Source organism: Megascapheus bottae, chromosome 12 (genome assembly GCF_031878675.1).
Source record: "Megascapheus bottae isolate mThoBot1 chromosome 12, mThoBot2.hap1, whole genome shotgun sequence".
Taxonomy (NCBI): Eukaryota; Metazoa; Chordata; class Mammalia; order Rodentia; family Geomyidae; genus Megascapheus; species Megascapheus bottae.
The window spans coordinates 44,596,502-44,616,360 of NC_143520.1; positions in this window are offsets into that span (position 1 = coordinate 44,596,502).

The following is a 19,859-nucleotide window of genomic DNA, read 5'->3' on the forward strand; positions in this document are numbered from 1 at the left end:
TTGTTTGTATTGTGTCTGTACTTATAGGGTATAGGGTATGTTTGATTCAGGAAGCAGATCACCCTAAATACTAGTTGTCCAACAAAATATCAATACTTTATCTTTATGTCCTTGGGAGTGTCATTTAAACCTTGTGAGCCTCATCCTCCTGGTAAATCATACAGTTACCTAACAAATGGTTATTCAGTGCTATTTAAATAAAACTCATCAATATAAGACACATAGAATTATACAAATCATGCCTAATTCAGAAAATTGTAACTAATATCATTGTTACCATTACTGAAAATTATCATTATTGCTATTATGATTGGCCATTAATTTTGAAAGTTCCTTAAGATCTAGACTTTTGATGTCATAATCTTTTTTATTTCATATTACTTTAAGTATAGATTATATACCATTTAAATACTTATTAAAAAGTTTAAAAATGCTGATTTATATTTCTTTAAGTGCCTCTTCTGTGTACAGGCTGTGTTTTTCCTCCTTGTCATTTGTATGTATTTGTAAGATATTTTTATACAAATATCTCTTGACATCTAGCTCTTCACATGCACCTTTGAACCAAAGCAAAACATTTAAAGAGAATATTAAAATCTGCATTCTTAGCTGGCCATTTTTGCTACTGAAATCATCAAAGAGCTGGGAGGTGAAAGTTACGGGCCATCCACATTCCTCTTCTCTCTACTTGTGTTCCAATGAGGAAATCTAATGAAACGACACTGACAATAAAGAAAAAACAATCCCTACATGAATTAATCAATGAAGATGTCAGAGTAGGAAGCAACAGAATGATTTTTTTTCAAATGTTTTTACTCAGATATTTACCAAATGGGCCATGTCTCTGAAACCAATAGATTAACTAGATCATGTAAGTCAATTGGAACTCATTTCTGCACAACCTGAAAGCTTCATTGTATACCCAAGTGCTTAATACCAAAATATACTTGGGCAATTATCTTTTCAATTGAATCATATGTGCCTGCTAGTTTCAAGCGGGGGTGAGGGGGTTGGATTGGGGGAAAGGATTTATCTGGAAAGTTAATCTCTTTTCTAGCACTTTCACCAATAACTTTTTTCACTTCAACATTGACTTGATTCTGTGCTTTGAATTTAAACCAGAACATTAAGTAAACTGCATTATCTTTTTTTTTCTTTCTCTAGTCCTGTGCTGCATTCCCTGCTTCTTCTCTGAAGAAGCATCTATTTATCAAGTACTTACTCCTATGCTATAAAGGCAGTTCACTTGTACTAAATGTTTCATAACATAGTCCTTGCCTGCAAATACAGGCCACAATGAACTTAGTGTCAATTTAGTATTTACTGTTTTGTTATTTCTCTAATTTTTTGCCCCATAAGCTGTCATTGTTATAATTATCATTGAGAACATCATACCATAAATACCCTCATGTCTATGTAGCACTACATTATAAACCTTGCTGGACAATTTATTTGTACTCTTCTAAAATGACTAAGTTAGCAATCTCAGAGGAAATTTAAAAAAGTGAACATTGGTATAGTTAAGTTTCCAGTGCAGGTCTCATCTCAATAAAACTACAGTTTGTAACATTTTCAGATGATTTCAGTGTGCAGATGGGAAAACTGAATTGTAGTGAGGGAAAAGAAATTAAAACTTCTGTTAGCCACTTTTCATTGTTACAAAATGCCTGGCTTGAACCACTTGAGAGAGGAACTACTTATTTGTTTCACAGTTCTTGAGATTTTTTTTTTCCTCCCATGATCCACAGGCTCCATTGTGCCTAGGCTTATGTCAAGGCAGAATAAATCATCATAACAGTAAAGTGGAGGAAGGTGGCTTGGCTTAGGGTAACAAGGAAGCAGAAAGACTTACTTCCCTAACCAGTCCCCACCTTCTTAGTAGCTCATTCTGCCCTTGGTTTGTTAGCAGCCTTCACAGCTATTGCATATCCCACCAGTAACAAATGTGACTTGAAGCCTTTATTATAGAAAGCCTTTATTATAGAAAATGCATGGTGGCTTTTTTTTTTTTGGTGGGTGGTGGGGCTTGGACTCTGAGCCTGGGTGCTGTCCCTGAGCTCTTCTGTTCAGGGCTACCACTCTACTCCTTAAGCCACAGCCCCACTTCTGATTTTCTAATTGTTAATTAAAGATAAGAGTTTCATGTTCTTTAGTGCTGGGGCTGGCTTTGAACACAGATCTCAGCCTCTTGAGTTACTAGGATTACAGGCATTATGAGCCACTGCACCAAGGGAGCATGGTGGCTTTTGTAACAAAATGTAAGAAATAAGCAAAAAAAAATCAAAAAACAAACAACAACAGCAAGAAAAAAAAATGGTGGGGCCGGGAGTTTGGCCTAGTGGTAGAGTGCTTGCCAAGCATGCACGAATACCCGGGTTCGGTTCCTCGGTACCACATACATAGAAAAAAGCCGGAAGTGGTGCTGAGGCTCAAGTGGTAGAGCTCTAGCCTTGAGAAAGTCCAAGGACAGTGCTTAGGCCTTGAGCTTAAGCCCAGAACTGGCAAAAAATGTAAATAAATAACTAATATAAACTAATAAAAGTAAAAAATGAAAATTTAGGGGCTGGGAGTTTGGCCTAGTGGTAGAGTGCTTGCCTAGCATGTACGAAGACATGGGTTCGATTCCTTAGTACCACATACATAGAAAAAAGCCAGAAGGGGTACTATGGCTCAAGTGGTAGAGCTCCAGCCTTGAGAAAACCCATGGACATTGCTCAGGCCCTGAGCCCACGCCCAGGACTGGCAAAAAAAAAAATGGAAATACAGCAGACTTGAGTTAACAGGATAATTAAGTCAAGAGCTTTGAATGGTTTCTCAACAGAAGTTGTGAAAGATGATGACTACTTCCTTTCATGAACAGGAAAATACGTGATGTGAACAAGCTATTCTGCAGGGCTTCTGAATACTGGGGTCTTTGGATTAGATAGTACAGTCAGTGCTCAAGAACTTTGAAAATTTAACACTAATAATGACTAAGATGATTATATTTAATGGAGATTTTAGGATTTTAGCAAGCCCAGTTTAGATGACAAATGCCATCACATAAAATGTTTTACAACACCATATAATGTAAGAGATTACACTTACTCCCCGTGCAGCTTTCTTAGCTCTCTTTTGCCTTCTCTTAGGATATGTACTGAATAAGTAAAATAGCGGAAGCTGTGAAATTCCTCCTATACAGGAAGGAAAAATGTTGACTACATCTGCACAGACGGCTTCTGGAACATAAAGTTGAAAAGCTGAGTTTACATGGTAATTGTTGCTATGTGCTGTTTGCAAAACAGCCATCAAATCTGGCCCAAGACAAAAATGAAGAATATTGCCTTATTAACAAATTTGGCAGGGGTATATGACAGTCATCACATTTTTATTCTATTTTCATATTCAGGACTTCAAAGCAGCTAAAAAATATTCATTAATGAAGCAGGTTGCAGCATGCCAAGCAGAGCTGCCTCAGTACTCTCATATATAATTTTTTGAACATTATCTGAAAGGGCAGAGTTTAACTTTAACTGCAAGAAATATACACACAAAGAAGCCTGTCAGATGAGATTAATGAAAGCATTCTCTTAAAAATAAATTACTTTCTCCATAAATTGGAAAATAATTCTACCAGTATTATTCGTTGTTTCAACTTTAAGTGCTGTGATCAGTCATTAATGAGCAACATTATTAAATGCAGATTCTGAACTCACTTTATAAACAATTATATAATAACAAGAGCATATACAAGTGGGTCAATATGTTGAAACTTATTCACAATAAGGATGGGTCAAGAATGTTAGAATATTTATTTATATATGTTGAGGTTGAAGAAATAGTGATATTGAATTAAGCAGTACAAAACCATGTCCAGGTACTGTAAAATTGTTTACATTGCCCTGAAAACATTATGAAAGTGAGAAAAACAGAAAGTATTGTGTTACAGCATAGTTACAAGTCCTAAAGAAGACTGGTACAGAAACAGAGTATTTACTATATGGCGGTCATTCATTCTCCTTGCTCATTGACCATGATCTTGTCTCCTTTTTTTTTCTATCATTTCTTTTTCCATTCATTTAACTGATTATATTATATCATTGAAAGCAATATTATGGAAGAAAATAAAAATCTTTGACATGAACAGAGTTTTTGATTATTTCACCTACATTCCTTTTTCAACATGAATGAATATAATTATTCATTATATACATTGCCAGTTATGATAGATTTACAAAATATCAAATATGTTCAGGTACTAAAGATGTGCTACAGGCATCTTGACCTCACACCTGGTTCGCAAGGAAACTCCAATGGTTTCATAGCGTGTCCTGCATGTAGGTAGGGTAATGGGAGCAGCTGAGACACCAGATATCCAACAACCAGCAGTAGTTATGTTTCTTCTGTTAATGTCATTTCAATTTCCAAGTAAAATAGAATATATATATATATAATATAAATAAATAAATAATGTGATAGCCTCTGCATGCATAGTAGCTCCTAATGAGAGGAACTGGAGTAACTGGAGATTATTATTATTATTTTCTGGAGCCTCCTACGACACTAGCTTGATTACAGTTTGTTCTAATTGCCTTCTAAAACAGGAATGAGTTATTTAAATGGACTTTTCTCTTTTTCCTGATAAGATGGGCTAGCTATCTTGTAAATCAAGTAAATAAAAATGTGTTGAACAGCTGGTATATTTAGTGCACCGCACTAGTTGATAGAGGGTTAATGTGCCTTTCCTACATTTAGCATACAAGATGGTTTCCTTGACCAGATTATGAAATTGTGTCAATGTTCTAAATTTTCATTCTAAATTGGAAACATTTGACAAACCAATTTAAAAACAAATATCTCTGTTCTGGAGATCTTAAGCTTTGGCTCTCCATTGTTCAGGGGCAGAGCAAAATAACAGTGTGTAGAAAGTTCTGGGAGCCCATTAACTCTGTTGGAATGCAAGTCAAGGCTGAGATCCACAAAATATTTATTCCTTACATGAGGGTGATCTTTCAACTTTACCTTTTTCTAACTTCTGGATGAACATCTAGTGAGCATGGAGAGAAATGGATTTTCTATTAGAAAAATCTTTAACTTTATTACAAATGAGGGATTTATTACACAGACTCAGTGTTATGAGACCTTTTTTGCTTACTCAATTTTGCCTTTTCTGCTTCTTTTTCATTGCACATAAATTGATAGTGCTCACTATCGATATTCTTAATGATCTCTAGAAATATAAATCCTTTAACAAAGAATAAAAGAAGGTCAAAATTAATTCTGAGCTATGTTAGCAAAGAGAAGATAGTAGAACATGGGAATTTTGTACAATGGAATACAAAGCTGGTTCTTTAGCTGCGATCTGCCAGTTGACATTTGTGGCATCATCAAAAGGTGAATATTTAACATTTTAAGCATCCAACTTCTCATGTGACAATTAGGTAGGGAAATTTTAACCTCCAAACATTGATGAGTCTTAAAGTAAACTATATGAGAAGAATTTTTAACAATAGCTTAACAATCAATAAATTAAAACAATTATTAATATTGTTTACTATAATATTCTATTATATACTCACATGTTTTTACATTTATGGAGTGAATAGAAACATATTGCTTTTGAAATGCACTTAAAATAACTTTTAATAAAGATAAGACTTTTCCAGAAGAAAGTGCACAGTTCTCATTGGAAAAATTCACTTTATATGAATATCTGCACAAGACATTCTTTTCATATCTGGACAAATATGTTTCTAGGGATACTCTGAAATCTGATATTTTGTTTTGATTTGAAATGCACATCACAGGTAAAATAGAAATTTGTCCTGAGTATTCTGTTTTAGTAAGTATAGCACTAATGACAATATTCTCTTTTCTAATCTCTGATATTTTATTTTATTTTTATATTTATTTATATTTCATATTTTGAAGAATTGATTTGCCACTTATTAAAAGTCACATACATATTTTATTAATACAAGGACAATGAAAATTCACCATAATATTTTCTATAAAACAGTTATATTTTCAGAGTTTGTTTACATCATGATTAATATAGTAAAAATATCTTATTTTACAGATTAAAATATCTTCCATAATGAGCACCAAAGTACATATTGCCAGGCTCCAAAGGCTCATGCCTGTCATCTTAGTTAATCATGAGGCTGAGATGTGAGGATGATGGTTCAAAGATAGGCCTGACAAGACAATCTGTGTAACACTAATCGTGAATTTACTTGGAGAAAACCAGTAGTGAAGGCATTCCTCAATATTTTGAGAAGCAGCCTAAGTGAAAACGCTCACACCATGAATTCAAGCCCAGATACTGGCATGCATATGTGTGTATATGCGCATATGCACAAACACACATACGCACATATATACAACACAACTGCGTGTCTACTCAACATATATTTTTATATGCATTCCTGACTGATAGCTATAGTAACAACTGTGTTTCTATATCTTTTAAAATATGAATATAATTATATGAATTTTAATTGTTATAATTATGTGTATATTTACGTACATATATATAACATTTTTCCCACATGAAAATTTTCCTTCATGTGGATTCTTCTAGATATTTTCATTTTTGTGTGTATGCATTGCTAAACCTGTCTGTATACAGATTCTCAGATTCCTTTACCCAGAAGGAATTGCAAATTATATGTACCTGTAAGTGCATATAAGCTCACTTGCACATGATACTGCTATTTTTTTTGCCAGTCCTGGGCCTTGAACTCAGGCCTGGGCATTGTTCTTGGGCTTTCTCAAGACTAGAGCTCTACCACAGCACCATTTCTGGCTTTTTTCTATGTATTTGTTACTGAGGAATCAAACCCCTGTCCTCCTGTATGTTAGGCAAGCACTCTACCACTAGGCTAAACTCCCAGCCTGCCATTTTTTATGAATACATGCTATTAAAATTTTCCTCCCCTCCTACTAGTGAACCACTCTCCACCCCTGGTCCCAGATTCAATTCGTGCTTTCCTTACTGTGAATTTTCTTTTTTTTCATATATTTTTATTGTAATTAATAGAAGGGTTACATGATATTTGCCAGACAGATGGTGCATTAATTCCCATACATTGATACCCTTGTGAATTTTCTTTTATTATGAATTTCCTTATAATGAATTTACCTTATTGTGTATTATTTAAGTTTTTCTTTATTTGCTAGGCATGGTTATAGTTATGGTTTATCTTCTTTTTTCTTGATTTCTTCTTTTGTATACTTACTATTTGTATTTTTCCCAAATCTTTCTGTATGTACTAGTTTTCCAGCTTCCTTTGGACTTCTCTCTCTTCGATAATGAGCAATACATGTTGGAAATTGGAATATCAGGTTTATTGAATTGGTTGTATAAAATGGAATGAAATGGATTAATGTAAAGTTATTATACTAGTAGCTGAAAGAAGATTATTGAAAGTACTTAATATACTTGTGGTTAAAAAAATAAAACAGCCTTACTGTATTTTTAAAACATGATTACCACTTTTGAGACATCATTGGGATTTAAATAAGCATATATTTAGCTTACTTCTTTTTTGTTCTTGTTTATCATGGGGCTTGAACTCTGGGCTTGGGCTCTGTCTAGGAGCTCTTCAGCTCAAAGCTAGTTCTCTACCGCTTGAGCACAGCACCACTTCCAGTTTCCTGGTGGTTAACTGGAGATGAAGAATCTGCAGGATTTTCTTGCCTGGGGCATTCAACCATGATCATCAGATCTCAACCTCCTAAGGAGCTAGAATTCCAGGCATGACTCACCAGTCTCCAGCTTCAGCTATTCAATTTTTTTTTCACAAGTATTTAATTTAATGATAACTCCCTCGAGGTAGGTTATTTTTTAAATAGAGAAAAACCTCCATAAGTTTTTACAATTTTTCTTCTATCCTTCAAATTTGAGCCATCAAGGCACAGGTTACTCATCTTTTTTCTACAGATGCTTTACTACTAAAGTGGTGATCATTATATATTTTCCAAAGAGTTTGTTAGTGGATTGTTGCAGCCAAATGAAGGGAATATCATGAATGTATTGTGTTTCCCTGTTTGGAGAACAATATGCTATGGTATGTGAGAAAGTTTTATTGTTCTTAGTAAAAGCTAGTTTTGATGATCATCTCTTTGAGCACATAAATAGCCTGACCTTTTATTCGTCACTTATACCATATGGCATAGGGCTGTCATCTTGGAAATGAGTCTCATAATTGTCAACTCTGTATTATAAGACATGCTTAGAACAGCATGGCATCTCTTTATTCTCCTTTAGAGCATAGCTTTGTAGTGCAAAGTAGAATCTACTAAATGTGTTGATTGATTTATCCCTATAACTTGAAATGGATCATTAAAAACACAAACTAAGTAGGTCATTAGACTACAGTAGATTAAAAGATACATTTAATGGAGATGATGACACAAAGTGACAATTTTCCAAAAAATTCATGAATCTGTTTAATGATTAAGATAAAAGAAAAATTTACTTTGAAACACCAAGTTTAACAACTATATTTAGCGCCAAAAAAGGAGAGTGCTAGTTAGCACAAAGAAGTGAACTTTAAATTAGTTTATAGATATAACTTGAATTTTATTTTGAGAATGATTGATACTATAGTTAAGGTCCTCAAAATGAAATTCAAAGCAAAATCAACTTCCTCTTGAAGAAGTTTTTGTTTTTAGGTTAAAATATTTACTGATAAGGATATTCTGAAAGATTGGAAGTTCTTGATTCTTTGATAATCACCCACAGTTCCTTCCAATAATAAGATAGTATCATGAGATAGTTGGTATTCATACTTATTTTTTGCCAGTCCTGGGTCTAGATTCAGAGCCTGAGCAGCACTGTCCTTGGGCAGGCTAGCACTTTGCCACCTGAGGCCCTGCACCACCTATGTTTGGTTTTTTGTTTTTTTTTTCTGTGTGTGTGGTACCGAGGAATCAAACCCAGGTCTTCGTGAAAGCTAGACAAGCACTCTATCACTAGGCCACACTTCCAGCCTACTATTCATAATTTTAAACAGAATTCCTTCCTACACACATAGGTTATATAATGGACCATACCTTGGGGTAATTTACTACTGGTCATGTGTTTTGTTACAGACTAAAATGTGTCTTTCTCAAATTCCTGTTTTGCAGTGAAATATAAGTTACTAAGAATGTGACAGCCTTTGGAAATATATCTTTATAGAAGCAAAAATAAAGTCTTTAAAGTGGACCTTCATTCATTATAACTGGTGTCCATTTATGAAGAGGAAATTTGGACCTCCATATTCACAGTGATACTGGAAACATTATGTAGATGCTATAAAAAATGGACATCTCTGAACCAATGCCTTAATCTTAGACTGGATTAGGTAGACTAGAAAGTCTACCAAATCGTGAAAAAATAATTTTCACTATTTATGATACTGAGTATGTGGCATTCATTATCCTTCTACTTACAATTTAACTTTTTCACAAAAGCCCCCAAATTACTTAAAATGTTATTGAAACCGATCTCTAAATTCACAAAATGACTTTAAAATTCATGAACACAATGATCAAAATAGCACTCTCTGACATCTGAAGAAGTCAGATGATTGTCATAATGCTCCACCTTTTTATGATAAAGTAAAATTTTAATTGAAAGGAATTTGATGGAAAGGGAATTAGTCACTATACATTTCCTTAGTCTGTCTGCTCATATTTTCTTAGAATTCATTAGCAAACACCCATTTCATTATAGACATCGTCTGAAAAGAATTTGGATTTCATTACTCAAGTGATTATTGTGCTGCCATTTGTAATGGTTGGTGTGGTTTTCAGTAGAGATTGACAAATAAACAGAACAAGTCTCTGTCCCTTGTAGATTTACAGTCTGGAGGAAACAATATACTTTGATGTCATAGAGGATAGTATATGCCATGAAAGATGTTTGTATATTTCAGTGCTTATAAACAAAGCAGACCAAGTGATCTTGGCTTGACAGATATATTGGCATAGAGCAAAATGCATTTGAGACAGGAATACATGTTCTAAATATTTTGTGTGCTACGAAGCAAAGACAAACATATTAATCAAGAAATCAGAGAAGATTAAAAAGGCAATCTGAGCATGAATGGAATGAAAGCAATATTAAAAAGAAAGTGTAGGTAGGAAACAAAACATGAAACTTTCACATGTTAGTGACTCACTCCATTAAATAAATAAATAAATAAATAAATAAATAAATAAATAAATAAATAAATGCAGAGATAGCCACCTGGAAAGAGAAGAACTTGAAACAGAATTCATGCAAAAGGTGAAAATGTTTTACTGGATTTACAAATGCAGAATAGTCTCTATGATCTCCAAGACAGCTTCACAAATTTTAACAAATAGATTCAGATTTAATGTGATTTAAATTATCATCCATTCATTGTTATAGGCTATTTTTAGTTTGCCACTTGTGGGCCTTGAACTCAGGGCCTGCACACTGTCCTTGGACTTTCTCAAGGCTCAAGCTTTGGCTTGAACCACTTCTGGATTTTTTTCTACAGTAAATTGTACTGAGAAATCAAACTCAGGCCTTCCTGCTTGCTAGGCAATCACTCTAACACTAGGCAATACTCCTGGCCCCATAGACAAAATTTTGATAATCCTCTACATTGTTAATTTGCCAGGCTTCTATTGGGTGTTGGGGATGTTTCACTTATTTTAGTAATATACATCCATTTTTTTTGCAAGTCCTGGGCCTTGAACTCAGGGCCTGAGCATTGTCCTCGGGCTTTCACAAGGCTAGAGCTCTACCACTTGAGCCAAAGCACCACTTCCAACTTTTTTTTTCTGTGTATGTGGTACCAAGGAATTGAATCCAGGTCTTCCTTCATGCCGAGCAAGCACTCTATCACTAGGCCAAATTCCCGGCCCCAATACATCCAAATTTAAGATGAGATGAGGCTCTAACATAACATGAGATGTTAATTCTGAGTGAAGGGTTGGTTCATCTTCCCTATTGATTGAGTATATGCCATGTAGAAAGCCCTGTTGCAAGGTACAATGTAACCAGATGCTGTTCTATTGCTTAGGAAAACTGTTTTTTTATCTTCAACTTGTTTTCAGCTGCCAGTAGTTCTGTAAAATCACATCCTGATGAGAGATGTGAAATCAAGGATGATTTATTTATTTTATTTTTATTGTAATTAATAGAAGGGTTACATTATATTTGCCAGATAGAAGGTGCATTACTTAGCAATCATTGCTACCCCTTGTCATGGTTTTGTCCCCATTTCCCTCCCCCACCCCCTCCCCTTATCTTGTTTTCCCTTTCCTGTCCTATTTCAAATAAACAAATAAACATATATACAATATATCAGATAAGAAGTTAAGATACTATAACAATATGAGATAACCAAGAGACAACAAATAGATGAGAAATAACATAGTACATTAAGAACAACAGTCACACCTTTTATGGCTCTTGTTTCTATACCTTTCATTTAGCCCAAGGATGATTTTTTTAGAAGTCCAATAATAATAGACATGTATCAAGGACTCAAAAATGCTTATTCCAACTGATAATGCACGGGTTTGGCAATCAGGTATTCATGCAACTGTAATGGCAAACTAGTCAGGAAGCTAACAAGTGTCAGAATTAGGAGATATTTCAGGGTCATATTCAAATAAAAATTCAAGAGGGATTAAAAGCCACAATAGGGGGTCACAGAATACCTCTTATCACAAACTGTGTGACATATGCTGTTTTCCACATGTATTTAGTATCTAATTGGAAAGATAATTCTGACTCTCTTCACCTCTTAGGCCTTTAGGAGCATAATGTGACATGAGTGTTAAAGAAGGCTAGAAATCTGACACAGATAATGCTAAGGTTTATTATAACAACAACTAAAAATAATGCCAAGGCTTAAAATTCAATGAGAAGTGCCATAAGTAAATACTTTTGTAGGGTATTTTCGTCATAAATGTATAATGAACTACAGGAAATGAGCCAAAGATAATACATTCTCTGAATCTGTAACAACTATAAAATTCTACCTTTATCAAAAAAATAGTACCTTTGTCATTAGTGAATAATATCAAATCACTGCAAAATTACACGACCTAACTAAGATTTCTTTTGCACTACCTTTAATTGTGATTTTTCCTAATGCCTATTTCAGTAGGTTGTTAAGGATGCAAAGTCAAAATGAAATTTAGCAACAAAAAGGAAAAGTAATCATACACAGAAATAAGGGATTTAGCAAAATCAACGAAGAAACTTCCAGTTCTAAAACTAACAACCCACTGGACATCAATGTTTTCTCAGGTGTATTCCATGAATACTGCTATACCATAAAATGAAAAGTTTATTATTAAAAATTAATAATTCCATAATTAAGTAAGCTTTCAAGTATTTTATATTAAATCCCTCTTGAATGTCTCAGGGGCTCTGAGAACTATATACTGGGGAAATATCATTTCATGAATTTATGTGATCATAGTAGAATTCTTTTTGAAAATATGAATTTCCCAATTCACTAATGCTCCATGGAACACAGATTACAAATGCATATTTATCACCAAATTTGTTGCATGTCTACCATAAATTAAGCATGAATGTAAAAGAATAAACTAGAATTTAATATAAGCCCTATCAGTGATGCAGATCATATGCAGATTTCAAGTAAGCATATGCTTATAATTTTACTCAGGAGGCTATGATCAGCCGATAGAATATCGAAACTAACCCAATCTCCAAAATAACCAGAAAAAAACATTCTAACCATGATATTGCAAAGCCATCAAGGAGAGACATATCATAGCACTAAGACCTACTAAGAACTTTCAAAGCCCTATCACTTAGGCTTCATCTTGAAAATCAGGCAGCTGTTATACATTTGCAAATAAAATGAGAAAAGTATCAATCAGATAAAAGAATCCACTTGCACAGGGAAGACCAGAAAGTTTGCCTTTTCTGTAGAATAAAAAAATATTAGGCTGAGCTATCAAGGCAGAAGGTATGCACAGGACAAAATATGGACACTCATGATGTGCAGAAATTTGGTTTCTTCTCCATATCCACAAGATGGCTTTCTCAGCTGTGGAAAGGCAGTAAACATTTTGCAGCTTGCCTTTTACATGATCAAATATTAAATTTATATATTTATTCTGAAAATTGTAGGGGGTATATTTAATCTTTCAGTTAAATTTGTAAAACTGAAACATACACACCTGTATGTATATATGTATATACATGCAAACAGCTTTTTTTCTTTTCCTTTATTTAGAGGGTGATGGGTTGGGGCCAGTCATAGGGCTTGAGCTTGGGCCTAGGTATTGTCCCTGAGCTCTTCAGCTCAAGGCTATCACTCTACCACTTGAGCTACAGTGCCACATCTGGTTTTCTGGTGATTCACTGGAGATGAGTCTCACTGACTTTAGTGGTGCCCAGGCTGGCTTTGAACAGTGATCCTCCGATCTCAGCCTCCTGAGTCATAGTGAGGATTACAGGCATGAACCACTGGCACAGTGCTCACACACATATCTTTTGAGACACTCCACTTTGCTTTTCTTTATCCCTGCAGAAATTATTCCGGGCCCATTCTCTAACTTGACACTAATTTCAACTTTCTGCTACAAATTCGGGCAACTTCATTTCCTTCCTCAGGTTCCTTCATTCTGCCTGTTATTCCCGATGGACATATCCACTTTTCAATTATTTCATACAATTACCAAACTCCTCTAAGGGAGAAGTGTCCAGCTGCTGTACTCCATTTAACAATTGGTGATACTTATATAGTAAATGCTGATATATTGCAATATTTGCAAGCATTTATTTTCTTTATAGGAACCTGATGAAGTAAATATTAGTATTTCCATGGAGTGAGTGCGATAAGAGATCAAAATAACTCCATGATTCTAAGCCACACATGCTATATTACAAAGCACAGCACACTCTTGGCTCTCTGGTAGCAGTTTATTTGTAGATGTCCAGAGAAAATATCTCTTAACCTTTAAGTAACTCTAACTCAAATAACAATGACAATAGGTAAAAAGCACAATGGGATATGAAAATTAAGGCTTCAAGAAATACAGTAATCATCAAATTTTTCCCTAATCACTCCACACAGTGGACCCCTATGCTTAGCAATTTGTGAATTAGCTAAATATCAATCTATGTTAGTGGTCAATATTTACTAAGAAGTATTTACATGTCAGGTTTTGTCTAAAAGATATCCGAGAAGCACATTGTGCCAAAGCAACAAAATGGTAATTATAATGGAATAATCCCTTTTAAGAGTAATAACAGATACTTGTACTTCACAATTTTTCAGTGGAGATTTTAACACCTGACCTTATGAAGTTAACATTTACTTGACAAGAAATGAAGTATAAAATTCATCTACAATTTAAGAAAAGATAATAAGTCTCCAGTTAAACATCAACGTTTTATTTTTAAATTTTAATGTTCTTTGGAGGCAGGTTTGTCTCGGTGTTTTTTAATTGTATTTTTATCTTTGAGTATTTGTATTTTTAACAGGTTGAATTAAGTTTCGACAAAAAAGTAAATTACAAAATAATTGATTAAACAATAGTATGAAAAAGTAGTATTTTATGGGTTTTGGTAAGGACAAATTGCATTATATATATGTATATATATACAATGTCTATATATTAGATAGCTAGCTAGCTAGCTAGATAGATAGATAGATAATGTAAACATAAGGGAAAGAATAGTGTGATCCAATAAGGCTCAATACAAAGTCTGTTGTTTCTTATTGAATATACAAGAATTGGACATTTACTAAAATTTACTTTCTTCATCTACAAGGAAAGATGATAATTCTTACCTTCCGTATAGTTGATGTTAAATTTTGAGATCTGTGCAATCAGGGATTGAAGCATTTATTTAGCATGTACTATGTGCCATGTTGGAGTTGACTGCTCTCATTATTACTAAAGAAACTGAAGTGAGAGCTATGCACATTTCCTTTTGCAAAGAAATGGAAAAAAAAGGAACAACCCTCACTTGAGGGTGTAAAAATATTTGGAATACCATGGCCAATAAAGAATTCCACCCATGTGATTGACAATGGAAATGAGAATAAAGGTATCACAGTGACTTAATATGCTTCTACATTCCCCGTGGATATTGCAAGACTAAATTTCTCATCCTTATTGAAATTACTTGAGGCCATAGGACAAAGTCCTACTGATGGAATATGAACAAGATACTTGTAGGTTGTATCTAAGTATAAAAGCTCAGTCTTCCACATGATTCTCAATGCTCTCTTGTGTAGATACTGGATTAAAGAATCAGGTGGATGACTTTACTGGCATCAGGAAAGCCAAAGGACAGAATAAGCCTGACACTGAGGGCATGATCACTATCCACCAACAAGGCAATCCAAATGCTAAATGTGCTCTAAAACATGAATATTTAGTCTTATATAGCTACTCAGATTTTTTTGCCAGTCCATGTCTTGAGCTCAGGGCCTGAGCCCTGTCCTTGGACTTTCTCAAGGCTAGAGATCTACCACATGAACCTCAGCACCACTTCCAGCTTTTTTTTCTATGTATGAGGAATTGAACCTGGGTCTGTGTGCATGCTAGGCAAGCTCTGTACCACTAGACCAAACTCCCAGCACAAGCTAATCAGATTTTGAGGTTGCTTGTCCCAAGAGCATCTAGTGTGACTAACAGAGTAATAAAAAATGATTCAAACTGGAGCTACAACACTTGTGCTCAAATCGCATGTCTCATATTTACTAGCTATGTAACCTCAGGAAACTTCTCTGTTTGCATTTCCTTCTGTTGCTCTAATAGTCCTTTTGTCAAACTTATATGAATTAAGTAATATAGTTACAGCGCTTGCATTATAGTAGGGACTATATTTTTTCAATAGTTTTAGTACATACAGAGCACTGAAATGAGCATGCAGACAGATAGATTAGCTAACATGTGTAACAAGCATGCAATAATTTAATGAGCAGAATACTTCACTTTCCAAGTTTATCTTGATCTTTACAAAGATAGAACTCAAAAAGAAATGCTATGCTTATTTTAATGGCTTTCTCCAAACATGTCCATGACTTGCTAAATAATAGTGTTTTGTTTTCTTCTTATGCTTCAGCCCCGATTTGACCAATCTCTTTTCTAATAAAATACTCTCTATTTAATATGCACAACAACTACAAGTCATTAATTCTCTAAGTTTTTTCTAAATCAACCCTCTGGATATGCAGTAGAATCTTAATGCAGTAGTGTGAGTTGGGAATCTCATCTAATTTATTATATAAGGAGAGATGTGACACAGAACAAATCATATTAACTATTTCGACAAACACATTTTTTCTGAATTTTGAGTGCACTTTCTTCTAAGTCAGGTAATGAGTACATTTCTTTTGGGGTAATGTCACTCCTTCCCTTGCTCTCTTCCAGTATTTTCCCTCCTGCCAGCCTTCCCTCCCCCCTCCCCCAGGTAATTTGCATTTGTTCATCTTGGTGTCTCCATTTCTATTCCTCTACTACCCTCCACCAGACAGAAAAACAAGACAAAAAGAAAATAGAAAAAACAATAAAGAGAAAAACCTCTTATTTCCATTTCTTGGAATTCATTTTGATAAATATTGTATATCATTAGAAGCATGTAGGAATTGTGTCTTTGAATTCCTGTCCTAAGAATGTCTTCCCTTGGTCTTAAAGTGTGTAAATGCCTAGAGTCCTGTATAATTTATCATGTCCCAGTGCCCCATGTATTGTAAATATGCCTTCCAATCATGTGCTATTTGTCTCTCTGAACTTGGCTTACCTCACTTAATACTATTTGTTCAAGGTCCATCCATTTCTTTTGGGGGGGAGTGGGCGGGGGGGGGGCATTGGTCACGGGGCTTGAACTCAAATTAAGGAAGTAAAGATGTCCACACAAGATCTAAAACAAGAGATTCAAGTCATCAAAAATGACCAACTAGAAAGAAGGGAAATGAAAATGAAGTGGAAAGTACTTAAAGCAGGTTAGATGATGCAGAAAAGAGAATCTCTGGAATGGAAGATATCCTAGAATTTATAAAGACCAGAAAATGATTCAAAATAAGTCCAAGAAATATGAATGATCACTTGAGGAGCTCCAAGATACAATTAAGAAGCCTAACTTAAGGCTAATCCTTATTGACGAGGGCCTGGAAAAGGAGGTTAATTGAACTGGAAATATACTGAAGGGTATTATTTCAGAGAACTTCCCAAATATCCAGAAGGACAGGCCATACAGATGCAAGAAGCTTTTAGAACCACAAACAAAATAGACCATAAAAGACACCTCACTGTCACATTATAATCTATAAAGGATCAATAGAGACGAAGGAAAGGATCCTTAAAGCTGCCAGGGAGACGAGAACAATCACCTACAAAGGAAAACCAATCAGAATAACCACAGATTTCTCAGCAGACCATGCAACCAAGAAGAACTTGGAATGTTGCATGCCATGCCCTAAAGACAGATAACCACCAACCAAGAACACTGTATACTGAATATATACTGTAAACTCTCATTCATAGCCAAGGGAAAAATAAAAGCCTCCACAGCAAGGAAAAATTGAAACAGTATATAATGACCAAACCAGAATTATAGAAAATTCTTCTCAATGTCCTCCACATTTAAGATCATCACAAATATGATAACAACAGAGAAATGGCCCCTAAAAACTATACCAGGTAACTACAGAAAGAACTGACAAGTCACAGGCCCTAAGGAAATAGATATATGGCAGGAACTAAGAAACATTTTTCCACTCTGACCCTCAACAGCAATGGACTTAGCTCTCCAATTAAAGGACATAGACTGACTAGTTGGATCAAAAAGCAAGACTCATCTTTCTGCTGTCTTCTAGAGATACATCTTGCCCCTAAAGACAAACATATACTGAGAGTGAGAGGCTGGAATAAAATCTATCAAGCAAATGGCTCCCATAAACAGGTTGGAGTTGCCATCCTTATAGCACATAAAATAGACTTCAAACTAAACCTAGTGAGAAGAGACAAGGAAGCTTATTACATGCTGTTCTTTAAGAAAAGTGAAACATAAATCCAATGTCAACTCAGAACATCATTGGTTTCAATAAAACAGATGTTTTCACCAAGACTGTTAGCATCAAACTTTAGATAAAAACATTAGGGATGGCAATAATGAAAGACTTGATCTTAGACATCTTCTAATTCCATATATTTAATATTTTATTTCATTTTATGTGGTAAATTTAAATTTATTATTTATTATTATAGTATAAAAATGAAACATTGTTATTGAATTTGTTTCTGGAACATTTTTAATGTCAGGGTATTGATGCATAAAGGGGTTACAGTTACATTCAGAAGGTAATGACTGCATTATTTCTTGAACATTGTTACCTCTTCCCATGGTTTTCTTCTACCTTCTCTCCTCCCACCCCTACATGAGTTGTAAAGTTAATTTCCAACATGTGGTCTTGTGAATATCACTGTTATATTTGTTCACCCTTTGTCCTTGTCAAATACTTTTCATTTTAATAATTTGCTTATGATAAAATTAATCAGTAGACTTTGCTTTGAATTTTAGGTTCATCTGGTGAATTACTACAAAAACACTTACAGCAATTTTTGTGAGAATTTCTGTTTAATTAATCAACCAAAATGATTACCTTTTAAACAATATTGTATATCCTAATACAATAACATGAAAAATCTTCCAGTTTTAGATAATTTTTCAAAAGCGTATCTATTTATACTCAAAATATGTTCATTTCTTTAGAAAAAAATTGATTACTAAGTGTTATTATTGTGATTCAATTGTAAATAGAATTATTTGTGTTTTGGCTTAGTTTAATTTAATGGCATATGGTTGATTTTGTGGATTGATCTTTGTATTCAATAAAATTTTTGAATACATTGATTAGTCTTAATAATTTTATTATATTTCATAGGGCGTCTTCTAGATATGTTCACACTATCTGGATATATACTTAGGTTAGTTCTCTTTTTCCTATCCTAATCTTTTTACTTTATATTTCTATATAATTGTCTTTGCTAGATAACATAACACTTTGTTAGATACACAAATAGGTGTGGTTAAATGTGATATTTCTATATTGTACATGATCTTATAAGGGAGACATGACTCTTATCAGTTTTAGTATTTTAGATGGGACTTCTCATTAATGTTGTCATTCTATAGAATCAGTAGTGATTTCAACAATTTGATTACTCTTGATTGTTTTTTCTTCTTTCTTTTTAGGCAATGGTTATTTTATCTTTTTGTTTTCATTTTGGTTCCAGCCCCAGGGCTTGAACTCCTAACTTTCTTTTCTGTACTCATGTATTGAGTCTCATGTAATTTCCTGCCAGGCCTTGCTTCAGACAGTGATCCTAAAATCACAAACTCTTATGTCTTATTTTACTCTTTATGTCATAAAGCTAACTCAATTTTTTCTCCTCCTCCTCCTCTTTCTTTTTGCCCCTAAAAGATATTGAACTCAAGGCTTTATGCTAGCAGTGCTTGCTCACTTGTCTAGCTTGAGAGTTCTATCACATGAGCCATGCTTTAGCCTGGATTTTGCTGATTATTTGGAGGTGAAATCTCATAGACTTTTTGGTTTTGTCTAGTTTTGAACATTATTCTTTTAGCTCTCAGCCTCTCAATTAGCTAGAATTATAGGTATGAACAACTGGTGCATTAGTACATTCTGTATGTTATTCTCTTCTGTGAATATTATTTCCTGTCTTTTCATTATCTTTATTATTCTGTTTACAGCCAGTTTGGCAGGGAAAAATAAACTGTTGAGACTTTAAAATCTTTTCTAGGATAGATTCTGTAACAGTATAAATCTCTCTAGGCACTGCTTGAGATACAGCCTTAACATTTACAAAGTTGTCTTCATTGACGTTCACTTTAA